This window comes from Rhinoraja longicauda, chromosome 1 (assembly GCF_053455715.1).
Source record: "Rhinoraja longicauda isolate Sanriku21f chromosome 1, sRhiLon1.1, whole genome shotgun sequence".
NCBI classification, from domain to species: Eukaryota; Metazoa; Chordata; class Chondrichthyes; order Rajiformes; family Arhynchobatidae; genus Rhinoraja; species Rhinoraja longicauda.
This window is the reverse complement of record NC_135953.1, coordinates 50,374-65,525: the sequence shown is the minus strand read 5'-3', so window position 1 is coordinate 65,525 and position 15,152 is coordinate 50,374.

Genomic DNA, 15,152 nt, shown 5'->3' with positions numbered 1-15,152 from the left:
ATGTTAGGGGAGTCCAGAACAAGGGGCCACAGTTTGAGAATAAGGGGTAGGCCATTTAGAACGGAGATGAGGAAGAACTTTTTCAGTCAGAGGGTGGTGAAGGTGTGGAATTCTCTGCCTCAGAAGGCAGTGGAGGCCAGTTCGTTGGATGCTTTCAAGAGAGAGCTGGATAGAGCTCTTGAGGATAGCGGAGTGAGGGGGTATGGGGAGAAGGCAGGAACGGGGTACTGATTGAGTGATCAGCCATGATCGCATTGAATGGCGGTGCTGGCTCGAAGGGCTGAATGGCCTACTCCTGCACCTATTGTCTATTGTCTATTGTCTAATACACTCCCGAATTAATGTTCTAGATGGGATAAGGTCAGGGCCAATTGTGACCGGTGTGAGAGGGGAGGTGAATACCACAATTAAAGTGTTGTATTTGAATGCGCAAAGTATAAAAAATAAAGTGGATGAGCTTGAGGCTCAGCTAGATATTGGCAAGTATGATGTTGTGGGAATTACAGAGACATGGCTACAAGAGGACTAGGGCTGGGAACTGAATATTCAGGGGTATACGACCTATTGAAAAGACAGACAGGTGGGCAGAGGGGGTGGGGTCGCTCTGTTGGTAAGGAATGATATTCAGTCCCTTGCGACGGGTGACATAGAATCAGGAGATGTAGAATCAGTATGGATAGAAATGAGGAATTGGAAGGGTAAAAAGACCCAAATGGGAGTTATCTACAGGTCCCCAAACAGTAGCCTGGATATAGGGTGCAAGTTGAATCAAGAGTTAAAATTGGCATGTCACAAATGTAATGCTACGGTGGTTATGGGAGATTTCAACATGCAGGTAGACTGGGAAAATCAGCTTGGTAATGGACCCCAGGAAAGGGAGTTTGTGGAGTGTCTCCGAGATGGATTCATAGAGCAGTTTGTACTGGAGCCTACTACGGAGAAGGCAATTCTGGATTTAGTGTTGTGTAATGAACTAGATTTAATAAGGGAACTCAAGGTAAAAGAGCCATTAGTCAATCGTCAATCAATAGTCAATAGTCAATAGTGGTTTATTTGTCACATACACATAAATGTGCAGTGAAATGAAACACTACCCGCAGTTCAACAATAAGACCAATAAGAATAATCAATAAAAATGCAATAACACATACAATCATAAACTAACACCAAACAAAAGAAACATCCATCACAGTGAGTCTCCTCCAGTCCCTCCTCACTGTGATGGAAGGCCACAATGTCTTTTCTCTTCCCCTGCCGTCTTGTCCCGCGGTCAGGCTGTTGGAGTTGCCACGTCGGGGGGGTCGGGGCTCCCGTCATTGAAGCCCCCACCGGACGGTGAAAGGTCAGCGGCCTATTCCAGCCCCCGCCGGACGGTGAAAGGTCCGCGGCGTGCCGACCCAAGCCCCGCGATTCGGGGCGGGCGAACACGCTGTCGCTGCCGCTGCCGGAGCTCCCGATGTCGGCCCCCACCCAGGGCAGGGCCTGCGGGCTTCCGACGTCCATGGGGCCCGTGCCGGAGCCTCCGGAGACGAGTCGCAACCTCTCCCGCAGCATCCGCAGGCAGCCAGCGCCGCAGGTGGTGAGTCCGGGCCGTGGGCTCTGCGAACCAGAGCCCCAGGTGGTCCCATGTTCATGGCCGATGGTAGGCCGCAACGGGAACGGAGACACCACACAGAACAAAGGTCGCATCTCCGTTTGGGAGAGAGAATTTTACAGTTCCCGTTCCCTCCCACACCCCCCACCCCCCACCCCCACATAACATACAAACACTACACCATATTAAAACTACAATTCATACAAAAACAACAAGAACCACAAAAGACAGACAGACTGCAGGCAAGCCGCAGCTGCGATGGCAGCGCTGGCTCCACCATTCTCTGTGGTGAACATTTGTCTGCCACATTAGGAGGCAGTGATCACAATATGATGTTTTAATCTACAATTTGAGAGGGAGAAGGGAAAATCGGAAGTGTCAGTGTAGCAGTTGAGCAAGGGGGACTATGGAGGCATGAGAGAGGAGCTGGCAGCGTCTTCGCCCGCCCCGGATCGCGGGACTTGGGTCGGCCCGCTGCGGATCTTTCACCGTCCGGCGCGGCCTGGAACGTGGCAACTTCAACAGCCTGACCGCGGGAGAAGACGGCAGGGGAAGAGAAAAGACAATATTGACTATTGACTATAGAAGTAAAGAGGTTCTTCTGCAGTTGTACAGGGCCCTGGTAAGACCACACCTGGAGTACTGTGTACAGTTTTGGTCTCCTAATTTGAGAAAGGACATCCTTGTAATTGAGTCATTGCAGCTCTCTCTCTCTCTCTCTCTCTCTCTCTCTCTCTCTCTCTGTCTCTCTCTCTCTCTCTCTCTCTCTCTCTCTCTCTCTCTCTCTCTCTCTCTCTCTCTCTCTCTCTCTCTCTCTCTCTCTCTCTCTCTCTCTCTCTCTCTCTCTCTCTCTCTCTCTCTCTCTCTCTCTCTCTCTCTCTCTCTCTCTCTCTCTCTCTCTCTCTCTCTCTCTCTCTCTCTCTACACACAGCGCTGTCAGACTGACAATACACACGGCGCTGTCAGACTGACAATACACACAGTGCTGTCAGACTGACACACAAACAATACACACAGCGCTGTCAGACTGACAATACACACAGCGCTGTCAGACTGACAATACACACAGTGCTGTCAGACTGACAATACACACAGCGCTGTCAGACTGACAATACACACAGCGCTGTCAGACTGACAATACACACAGCGCTGTCAGACTGACAATACACACAGCGCTGTCAGACTGACAATACACACAGTGCTGTCAGACTGACAATACACACAGTGCTGTCAGACTGACAATACACACGGCGCTGTCAGACTGACACACAAACAATACACACAGCGCTGTCAGACTGACAATACACACAGCGCTGTCAGACTGACAATACACACAGCGCTGTCAGACTGACAATACACACAGCGCTGTCAGACTGACAATACACACAGCGCTGTCAGACTGACAATACACACAGTGCTGTCAGACTGACAATACACACAGTGCTGTCAGACTGACAATACACACAGCGCTGTCAGACTGACAATACACACGGCGCTGTCAGACTGACAATACACACGGTGCTGTCAGACTGACAATACACACAGCGCTGTCAGACTGACACACAAACAATACACACGGCGCGGGTGAGTGAGCCTTTTTCTGTTCTACTAGTCAGACACTTGAACCTGTGCTCTTGTAACACCTTGTCTCCAAACGTCCCTTGCTCTCCAAAGTGTTCACTAAGTCTCTGCCTCCATCTCCCCCCAGGCACCGAATTAATTTCCACCTACCTCGACTCCATCCTATCCCCCCTGGTCAAATCCCTCCCCGCCTCTGTCCAAGACACCTCACACGCTCTCCATCTCCTGAATAACTTCTGGTTTCCAGGCCCTCACTCCCTCATCTTTACCATGAATGTCCAGTCACTCTTCACCTCCACCCCCCACAAGGGTGGTCTTGAATGTCCAGTCACTCTACACCTCCACCCCCCACAAGGGTGGTCTTGAATGTCCAGTCACTCTTCACCTCCACCCCCCACAAGGGTGGTCTTGAATGTCCAGTCACTCTACACCTCCATCCCCCACTCCCTCATCTTTACCATGTGTAGATGGACTATTGCATGCTAGCCAATCGTAGTGCTTGTTAGTAGTAGTCCCAGTAGCCTAGTACGTGCTTTATAATATTAAGAACTCACCTACGTCAGGCAGTAGATGTAGCAGCTCGGAGCTGTAATGTACTGCAGGTCCTATGATGTAAGTGCATCAATAAAATGATGCGTTGTATCTTAGAGAGTACTTAAGTACTTTATTACACGGTGTCAGAGTCAACTCACACCTACTTCTCTGTGTTTATCATGTTTTCTTTTCTTTTTTTAGTTTGCTCCTGTTATCTCCATTATGGCTAATTCGTGTTGTCGCCCAGACCCTCTGATCTTTGATTTAGACATTGCTGAACGTTGGCGTCTTTACGAGCGTGACTACACTCATTATGCTCACATCATTCATCGCAATTACCCTCTTGATGTGCGTGCATCTGTTTTACTCAATCTTGCGGGCCCTGAGGCTATGAACCGAGCTGACAACTTCGTTTTTGCTCCAGCTGTTTCGGGTGTCAACGACCAGGTTTTCGTTCCTGGCGAGACTATAGATGACCCTGTGGTTCTACTCAAGAAATTCAGAGAACTGTGTGATATGCCTTCCAACCATATAATTGAAAGAACAAAGTTCTATGCTCGTTTGCAGCAGACTGATGAACCGATTGAACAATTTATTAAGCGACCTCAGGCACAAGGCTGCGCGCTGTCGATTTGGTGAGTTGCGGGACGAACTTGTTCGAGATAAGCTGGTAGGGGGCATGATTGATAGCAAACTGAGAGCTGAGCTGCTTCGCAACACTGAGTTGACCCTAGACCAGGCTATCCACTCCTGCCGTATTTCAGAGATTATTGCTTCCCATGCTGTTCCTGTCCCCTTCAGCCCACGCCAGCAACAGAACGTTAATCTTACAGACTTCTCCTCCCGTAGAACCTCTAACGTGCCTGCTACTCACTGTCTGAATTGTAACTATTTTCATGCCAAGGGTCGTCAGTTCTGCGTTACTTATGGAAAGGCTTGCAATTTCTGTAAAAAGTTAAACCATTTCGCTAGATGCTGTCAGATGTGGCAGGGGGATGGGAGCATGAGGAGAGAGACAGAGGGGTGTAAAATGAGGGTAGAAGCAATAGGTAGCAAGGTGAAAAGTAAAAGTGGCAGGCAGACAAATCCAGGGCAAAGATCAAAAAGGGCCACTTTTCAACATAATTATATAAGGGGTAAGAGTGTTGTAAAAACATCCCTGAAGGCTTTGTGTCTCAATGCAAGGAGTATACGTGATAAGGTGGATGAGTTGAATGTGCAGATAGTTATTAATGAATATGATATAGTTGTGATTACGGAGACATGGCTCCAGGGTGACCAAGGCTGGGAGCTGAACATCCAGGGATATTCAATATTCAGGAGGGATAGGTTCACCAGATTGATTCCTGGGATGGCAGGACTTTCATATGAAGAAAGACTGGATAGACTCGGCTTGTACTCGCTGGAATTTAGAAGATTGAGGGGGGGTCTTATAGAAACTTACAAAATTCTTAAGGGGTTGGACAGGCTAGATTCAGGAAGATTGTTCCCGATGTTGGGGAAGTCCAGAACAAGGGGTCACAGTTTAAGGATAAGGGGGAAGTCTTTTAGGACCGAGATGAGAAAGTTTTTTTTCACACAGAGAGTGGTGAATCTGTGGAATTCTCTGCCACAGAAGGTAGTTGAGGCCAGTTCATTGGCTATATTTAAGAGGGAGTTAGATGTGGCCCTTGTGGCTAAAGGGATCAGGGGGTAGGGAGAGAAGGCAGGTACGGGATACTGAGTTGGATGATCAGCCATGATCATATTGAATGGCGGTGCTGGATCGAAGGGCCGAATGGCCTACTCCTGCACCTATTTTCTATGTTTCTATGTTTAATGCGCGAAGGTCAATGGCTGGTTGTTGAGTGGAGGGGTGAAGATGCCGGTCTGAAGATGAAGGGAACTGGTCCTGAGTTTGTCCTCTGGATGGCACCTGTGGGTTTAGCAGCACTAAACACTATGTGCATAATGTCGGCTTGAAATTGTGAGTCAAGCACTCATAATGCTGACCAGAGGAAGGCTTTAGCCAGGTCCTGGAGTGCAGCCTTGAAACCCACAACATCCCCAGATGCTGCCGACCTGCTGAGATTTTCCAGCAGCTTTTTATTTGGTCCTGGAGAGTTTGTTTAGAAAGAGAGTGCAAGATTATTCCTTCACTGGAAGGAAAGTATTGCAGATGCTGGAAATACAGAATTGAAAGTTTGGAAATACACAGCAGGCCCCATAACATCACCAGGGGGAGATTGTACACAATGTTGGTCAGAGGGCAGGAAAGATGCAGAGTGACCCATGGAATTGGCAGAGACTGAAACGAGTTGAATGTAAATTTTCCAAGTGTATTTGTTTCAGTACCTTTACAACACGGTTCCATTGCAGAAGTTATGTGAAAACAAAAGCACTTTTCAGAGCATGAACTGGTTTTAATAAAAACACGATGGATCTCAGATTGTTGAAGGAGAGGTGATTTGCATATCCTGTTCAGTGTAACTGAATTTTGCGACCAGCTGTTTTGTTTATTGTCTCTGATATCTGAGCTGTGTTCACTTCCATCTTGTGCTATGAGCATGGCTGATAAAGCTGGGATTTGCTGCCAAATGATATTTTGAGATAATACTGTGTCTTTGTTGATAACCTCTGTAGACTGTAGTTAAAGGGCCACTCATTTTGGGGAGAGTTTAGAGTCACAGAGGTCAGAGCAGCAATGACCAGCAAGTTCCATCCAAAGGTTTTTACAACATTACGACAACTTCATTTACTGAGACGCTCCCTGAATATAATAGTGGGCAGCACAGACAACACAGCAGAGACCTGCATTCAATCCTGACCTCAGCTGCAGTCTGTGTGGAGTTTGGACATTCTCACTGTGAATCCTGACCTCAGCTGCAGTCTGTGTGGAGTTTGGACATTCTCACTGTGATCATGTGGGTTTCCTCTGCGTGCTCCAGTTTCCTCACACACCCAAAGATGTGCGGGTTTGTAGGGTAATTGGCCTCTGCAAAAATTGCCTGTCATTTGCAGGCAGTGGATGAGAACATTTGATAGCATAGACGTTCTGGCAAGCAGGGTTGGTAGTGCTTCACGTGAGGGTTTAAACTAAGTAGAGGGGGGAGGGGGTGACAAATTGGGAGTATAAATATGGTGTTAGAGGGGAAGCGAATACAAGAAAGTTGCAATACACTCCCAATTAATGTTCTAGATGGGATAAGGTCAGGGCCAATTGTGACCAGTGTGAGAGGGGAGGTGAATACCACAATTAAAGTGTCGTATTTGAATGCGCAAAGTATAAAAAATAAAGTGGATGAGCTTGAGGCTCAGCTAGATATTGGCAAGTATGATGTTGTGGGAATTACAGAGACATGGCACAAGAGGACTAGGGCTGGGAACTGAATATTCAGGGGTATACGACCTATTGAAAAGACAGACAGGTGGGCAGAGGGGGTGGGGTCGCTCTGTTGGTAAGGAATGATATTCAGTCCCTTGCGAGGGGTGACATAGAATCAGGAGATGTAGAATCAGTACGGTTAGAACTGAGAATTGGAAGGGTAAAAAGACCCAAATGGGAGTTATCTACAGGTCCCCAAACAGTAGCCTGGATATAGGGTGCAAGTTGAATCAAGAGTTAAAATTGGCATGTCACAAATGTAATGCTACGGTGGTTATGGGAGATTTCAACATGCAGGTTGACTGGGAAAATCAGGTTGGTAATGGACCCCAGGAAAGGAAGTTTGTGGAGTGCCTCCGAGATGGATTGTTAGAGCAGCTTGTACTGGAGCCTACCAGGGAGAAGGCAATTCTGGATTTAGTGTTGTGTAATGAACTAGATTTAATAAGGGAACTCAAGGTAAAAAAGCCATTAGGAGGCAGTGATCATGTCAGTGTTGCAGTTGAGCAAGGGGGACTATGGAGGCATGAGAGAGGAGCTGGCCGGAGTTGACTGGAAAGAGACCCTAGCAGGGAAGACGGTGGAACAACAATGGCAGGTATTTCTGGGAATAATACAGAAGGTGCAGGATCAGTTCATTCCAAAGAGGAAGAAAGATTCTAAGGGGAGTAAGAAGCGACTGTGGCTGACAAGGGAAGTCAAGGACAGTATAAAAATAAAAGAGAAGAAGTATAACATAGCAAAGAAGAGTGGGAAGCCAGAGGATTGGGACTCTTTTAAGGAGCATCAGAAGTTAACTAAAAAGGCAATACGGTGAGAAAAGATGAGGTACGAAGGTAAGCTGGCCAAGAATATAAAGGAGGATAGTAAAAGCTTCTTTAGGTGTGTGAAGAGGAAAAAATAGTTAAGACAAATGTGGGTCCCTTGAAGACAGAAGCAGGTGAATTTATTATGGGGAACAAGGAAATGGCAGACGAGTTAAACAGGTACTTTGGATATGTCTTCACTAAGGAAGATACAAGCAATCTCCCAGATGTTCTAGTGGCCAGAGATCTTAGGGTGACGGAGGAACTGAAGGAAATTCACATTAGGCAGTAAATGGTGTTGGGTAGACTGATGGGACTGAAGGCTGATAAATCCCCAGGGCCTGATGGTCTGCTTCTTATCCACTTTGGTGGTAAGAACAGGAAGGCAGATTATTATCTGAATATTGTCAAGTTAGGAAAAGGGGACGTACAACGAGATCTGGGTGTCCTTGTTCATCAGTCACTAAAAGTAAGCATTCAGGGTCAGCAGGCAGTGAAGAAAACCACTGGCATGTTGGCCTTCTTGACAAGAGGAGTTGAGGATAGGAGCCAAGAGGTCCTTCTGCAGTTGTACAGGGCCCTGGTGAGACCACACCTGGAGTACTGTGTGCAGTTTTTGTCTCCAAATTTAGGAAGGACATTCGTGCTATTGAGGGAGTGCAGTGTAGGTTCACTAGGTTAATTCCCGGAATGGCGGGACTGTCGTATGTTGAAAGGCTGGAGCGATTGGGCTTGTATACACTGGAATTTAGAAGGATGAGGGGGGATCTTATTGAAACATATAAGATAATTAGGGGATTGGACACATTAGAGGCAGGAAACATGTTCCCAATGTTGGGGGAGTCCAGAACAAGGGGCCACAGTTTAAGAATAAGGGGTAGGCCATTTAGAACGGAGATGAGGAAGAACTTTTTCAGTCAGAGAGTGGTGAAGGTGTGGAATTCTCTGCCTCAGAAGGCAGTGGAGGCCAGTTCGTTGGATGCTTTCAAGAGAGAGCTGGATAGAGCTCTTAAGGATAGCGGAGTGAGGGGGTATGGGGAGAAGGCAGGAACGGGGTACTGATTGAGAGTGATCAGCCATGATCGCATTGAATGGTGGTGCTGGCTCGAAGGGCTGAATGGCCTACTCCTGCACCTATTGTCTATTGTCTATTGTCTATTGACACAAAGCTGGGTGGCAGTGTGAACTGCGAAGAGGATGTTAGGAGGTTGCAGGGTGACCTGGACAGGTTGAGTGAGTGGGCAGATGCATGGCAGATGCAGTATAATATAGATAAATGTGAGGTTATCCATTTGGCAAAAACAAGGAGGCAGATTATTATCTCAATGGTGTCAGGTTAGGTCAGGGGGAAGTGCAACGAGACCTGGTTGTCCTTGTACACCAGTCACTGAATGTTGGCGTGCAGATACAGCAGGCAGTGAAGAAAGCTAATGACATGTTGGCCTTCATAACGAGAGGATTTGAGTAAAGTAGTAAAGAGGTTCTTCTGCCGAGCAGAGCTGGTTCTTACCCATAACAACTTCTCCTTTGACTCCTCCCACTTCCCCCAAACCAGAGGCATAGCTATGGGCACACGCATGGGCCCTAGCTACGCCTGCCTCTTTGTCGGGTACGTCGAACAATCCCTGTTCCAGACGTACACCGGCCCCATCCCCAAACTCTACCACCGCTACATCGACGACTGCATTGGTGCTACCTCTTGCACCCATGCAGAACTCACTGACTTCATACATTTCACCACTAATTTCCATCCTGCCCTTAAATATACCTGGACTATCTCCGACATCTCCCTCCCGTTTTTGGACCTCACCATCTCCATCACAGGAGACAGACTAGTGACTGACATCTACTATAAACCCACTGACTCCTACAGCTATCTGGACTACACTTCTTCCCACCCGGTCTCCTGCAAAAAGTCTCCTGCAAAAGTCTCCTGCAAAAAGGAAGAGCCGTAGTGGTGGGTGACTCCATCGTCCGAGGGATGGACAGAAGATTCTGTGGCAGCAGGAGGGACTTGAGGATGGTCTGTTGCCTCCCTGGTGCCAGGGTTCAGCACATCACGGACCGGCTTCAGAAAATCCTAGTGAGGGAAGGCGATCAACCTGAAGTCGTTGTGCACGTGGGCACGAATGACGTCGGGCGGAAGAGGAAGGAGGTGCTACAGCGGGAGTTTAGAGAGTTAGGAAAAACACTGAGAAGTAGGACGTCGAAGGTGGTTATCTCTGGACTGCTACCGGTACCTCGTGCTGGTGAGGCCAGGAACAGAGAGACAGAGGGTATGAATTTATGGCTGAGGGGCTGGTGCAGAGAGCAGGGATTTAGATTTCTGGACCACTGGGATCTCTTCTGGGCTAGGGGTGACTTGTACAAAAGGGACGGGTTACATCTTAACAGCAGGGGGACAAACATTCTGGCAGGCAGGTTTGCTAGTGTGACACCTGTGGCTTTAAACTAAGCAGTGGGGGGGAGGGGTTAACAAATTGGGAATATGAAGATGAGGTTAAAGGGAATACAGGAGATATTGCAGAAGACTCTCGGAAGAATGGGAACAGAAGTTCTAGAGGGGAAAAGAGATTAAGGGCAGGGCCATTTGTGACCGATGTGAGACGGGAGGTAAATACAGAAGTTAAAGTGTTATACTTAAATGCGCGTAGTATAAAAAATAAAGTGGATGAGCTTGAGGCTCAGTTAGTCATGGGCAAGTATGATGTTGTAGGGATCACTGAGACATGGCTACAAGAGGACCAGGGCTGGGAACTGAATATTCAGGGGTACTCAACGTATAGAAAAGACAGACAGGTGGGCAGAGGGGGTGGGGTTGCTCTGCTGGTAAGGAATGATATTCATTCCCTTGCAAGGGGTGACATAGAATCAGGAGATGTTGAATCAGTATGGATAGAAATGAGGAATTGTAAGGGTAAAACTACCCTAATGGGAGTTATCTATAGGCCCCCAAACAGTAGCCTCGACATAGGGTGCAAGTTGAATCAGGAGATAAAATTGGCATGTCAAAAATGTAATGCTACGGTGGTTATGGGAGATTTCAACATGCAGGTAGACTGGGAAAATCAGGTTGGAAATGGACCCCAGGAAAGAGAGTTTGTAGAGTGCCTTCGAGATGGATTCTTAGACTGGAGCCTACCAGGGAGAAGGCAATTCTGGATTTAGTGTTGTGTAATGATCCTGATCTGATAAGGGGACTAGAGGTAAAAGAGCCATTAGGAGGCAGTTATTATTATTTATTATTAAAATCTTATTAAGCAGACTCATGGTCCATTAGAATACACATACAGTACACAGTATATACATATAAAATTAAATTAAATTAGAAAAGGCAACAATACCAATGTTTCCACATAGGTGCCAGGTATCTCACGGCACTGAAACCAGGATTTACCAGCAGCACAATGATGGAATTCTGAGAACCATTCAATCGGCATATACATTTAAACATGAGATTCCTCAACAGGGCATGAAACGTATTGACTCCTGCACTACAAAACAGTTCACTTGCACTGCACCACCTTGGCTTTCTAAGCAATATGCGCATGCAGTCATTATAGGCAACCTTAAGTTTATGGATGCTTGACTTATTAAACTTTATCCACAAAGGAGCAGTGTAAAGAGGAGTACAGTACGCTCTAAACAGGTTTATCTTGACATTTCCTGAGCACCAGTGGAATTTCCTAACCAACATGTTAGCGCGTGCATACAACATGTGGCGCTGTCTATACATGTCCTCATCATCAGACATTTGATCTGTGATGACATGTCCCAGATACTTAGCTTTACAGCAGACAGATAGAACCTGCCCTGACAGGTAAAATGATGGGAAGACTAGATCTTTGTCCCCTTTTACTTTACAAATCATGACAACGCTCTTTTTAGCATTGTATTTCACGTCAAATTGGACACCATACTCAGAGCATATATTCAACATCTGCTGAAACCCAGCACTGCTAGGAGAAAAAACCACCAGATCATCGGCATACATGAGATGGTTTACCAGGGTGTTACCAATCATACATCCTGTTTTACAGCCTCTAAGCTGGTCAGATAAATCATTCATGTACACATTAAAGAGGGCTGGTGAGAGTAGCCCCCCCCTGGCGAACCCCATTACCAACACCAAATGTTACAGAGACTGCATTACCCCATTTGACCTGCATGCTCTGGTTGGCGCACCAATATGCCAGGACCCTAATTATACTGTTAGGCACTCCTCTTTGACTCAATTTTTGGAACAGCTTATGATGGTTGACTCGATCAAAAGCTTTAGAGGCATCAATAAAACCAATTAACACAGAGGAATTCTGCCTTCTATACATTTCAACCATTTCCTTCAGGGCATAGATACATAAATCAGTACCATGCTTAGCCTTGAAGCCAAACTGGTTGTCTGTAGTACCCAAATAAAAACATAATCTATCTAATAAAATTATTTCCAGGACTTTGGATAACACACTGGCTAGAGCAATCGGTCTGTAATTATCCAAGCTCCCCACCTTGCCCGCTTTGTCCTTGATGACAGGCACCAGAGTAACGGACAACATGGAGTCCGGTAACAGACCATGATTCATAAGGCCAGTAAAACAGATTGCAAGAAGGGCAGCAACCCTCGGGCTTGCAAGTTTGAGGTGCTCTGCAGTGATCTGATCTAAGCCGCTAGCTTTGTTATCAGCTAGCTGTGTGATTGCTTGATAGACCTTATTGGCTGTGATTCCCACTTTGTCACTGTTGGCAATGTTGCCCACTTTGTAGGGATCACTTTTAATACAATTGAATAGCTCAGAGTAATGTTGCCTCCACAAATCAGCTATGTTGTCGGCTCCTGAGACTCCTTCTATGGTACATGGTAACGATGTACTGCCTCTGTTCAGAGCTCTCACCTCCTTCCAGAAGCCAGTAACATCGTTACCAAGGAGCTTATCAGCCATTGAGTCTGCTCTCATTAATTGTTCATGTTTGCTGATATAACGAACTGCATATTTATACCGAGCATTACTAAGCTTTTTGTGATCCAGGACAGGCCCCTCTCTGGGCCTACCTGCCAGGACCCAAGCCTTAAAGGCATCCTTAGCTTCAGAATGATGAGCAGCCACATGTTTATTCTACCCTGGCTTAATGCTGTGTCTTTTATCAGAGTGAGTAAAGCATGGCCTACTAGCTTCATACACAGCACCCACAATACAATTATACATAGCACAGAGGTCCTTACAGTGAGCGCTGTTATTACAATTCACATCAGTACACATAATCGCATCTCTGGGTAGATATACATTACTTAGAAGGACATCAGTTCTCCCATAGTATAACATCACATCCTCATCTGAGAGCTTAGACCAATCCAGTTTAGCAGTGATCACAACATGATAAGTTTTACTCTGCAAGTGGAAAGGCAGAAGGGAAAATCGGAAGTGTCGGTATTACAGTATAGCAAAGGGGATTACAGAGGCATGAGGCAGGAGCTGGTCAAAATTGACTGGAAGGAGGCCCTAGCAGGGAAGACGGTAGAACAGCAATGGCAGGTATTCCTGGGAATAATGCAGAGGTTGCAGGATCAATTTATCCCAAAGAGGCGGAAAGACTCTAAGGGGAGTAAGAGACACCTGTGGCTGACGAGGGAAGTCAAGGACAGCATAAAAATTAAGGAGAGGAAGTATAACATAGCAAAGAAGAGTGGGAAGACAGAGGATTGGGACTCTTTTAAAGAGCAACAAAAGTTAACTAAAAAGGCAATACGGGGAGAAAAGATGAGGTACGAGGGTAAACTAACCAATAATATAAAGGAGGATAGCAAAAGTTTTTTTAGGTACGTGAAGAGGAAAAAAATAGTCAAGGCAAATGTGGGTCCCTTGAAGACAGAAGCAGGGGAATTTATTATGGGGAACAAAGAAATGGCAGACGAGTTAAACAGGTACTTTGGATCTGTCTTCACTGAGGAGGATACACACAATCTCCCAAATGTTCTAGGGGCCGGAGAACCTAGGGTGATGGAGGAACTGAAGGAAATCCACATTAGGCAGGAAATGGTTTTGGGTAGACTGATGGGACTGAAGGCTGATAAATCCCCAGGGCCTGATGGTCTGCATCCCAGGGTACTTAAGGAGGTGGCTCTAGAAATAGTGGAAGCATTGGAGATCATTTTTCAATGTTCTATAGATTCAGGATCAGTTCCTGTGGATTGGAGGATAGCAAATGTTATCCCACTTTTTAAGAAAGGAGGGAGAGAGAAAACGGGGAATTATAGACCAGTTAGTCTGACATCAGTGGTGGGGAAGATGCTGGAGTCAATTATAAAAGACAAAATTGCTGAGCATTTGGATAGCAGTAACAGGATCATTCCGAGTCAGCATGGATTTACGAAGGGGAAATCATGCTTGACAAATCTACTGGAATTTTTTGAGGATGTAACTAGGAAAATTGACAGGGGAGAGTCGGTGGATGTGGTGTACCTCGACTTTCAGAAAGCCTTCGACAAGGTCCCACATAGGAGATTAGTGGGCAAAATTAGGGCACATGGTATTGGAGGTAGGGTACTGACATGGATAGAAAATTGGTTGACAGACAGAAAGCAAAGAGTGGGGATAAATGGGTCCCTTTCGGAATGGCAGGCAGTGACCAGTGGGGTACCGCAAGGCTCGGTGCTGGGACCCCAGCTATTTACGATATACATTAATGACTTAGATGAAGGGATTAAAAGTACCATTAGCAAATTTGCAGATGATACTAAGCTGGGGGGTAGTGTGAATTGTGAGGAAGATGCAATAAGGCTGCAGGGTGACTTGGACAGGTTGTGTGAGTGGGCGGATACATGGCAGATGCAGTTTAATGTAGATAAGTGTGAGGTTATTCACTTTGGAAGTAAGAATAGAAAGGCAGATTATTATCTGAATGGTGTCAAGTTAGGAAGAGGGGATGTTCAACGAGATCTGGGTGTCCTAGTGCATCAGTCACTGAAAGGAAGCATGCAGGTACAGCAGGCAGTGAAGAAAGCCAATGGAATGTTGGTCTTCGTAACAAGAGGTGTTGAGTATAGGAGCAAAGATGTCCTTCTACAGTTGTACCGGGCCCTGGTGAGACCGCACCTGGAGTACTGTGTGCAGTTTTGGTCACCAAATTTGAGGAAGGATATTCTTGCTATTGAGGGCGTGCAGCGTAGGTTCACTAGGTTGATTCCCGGAATGGCGGGACTGTCGTATGTTGAAAGGCTGGAGCAATTAGGCTTGTATACACTGGAATTTAGAAGGGTGAGGGGGGATCTTATTGAAAC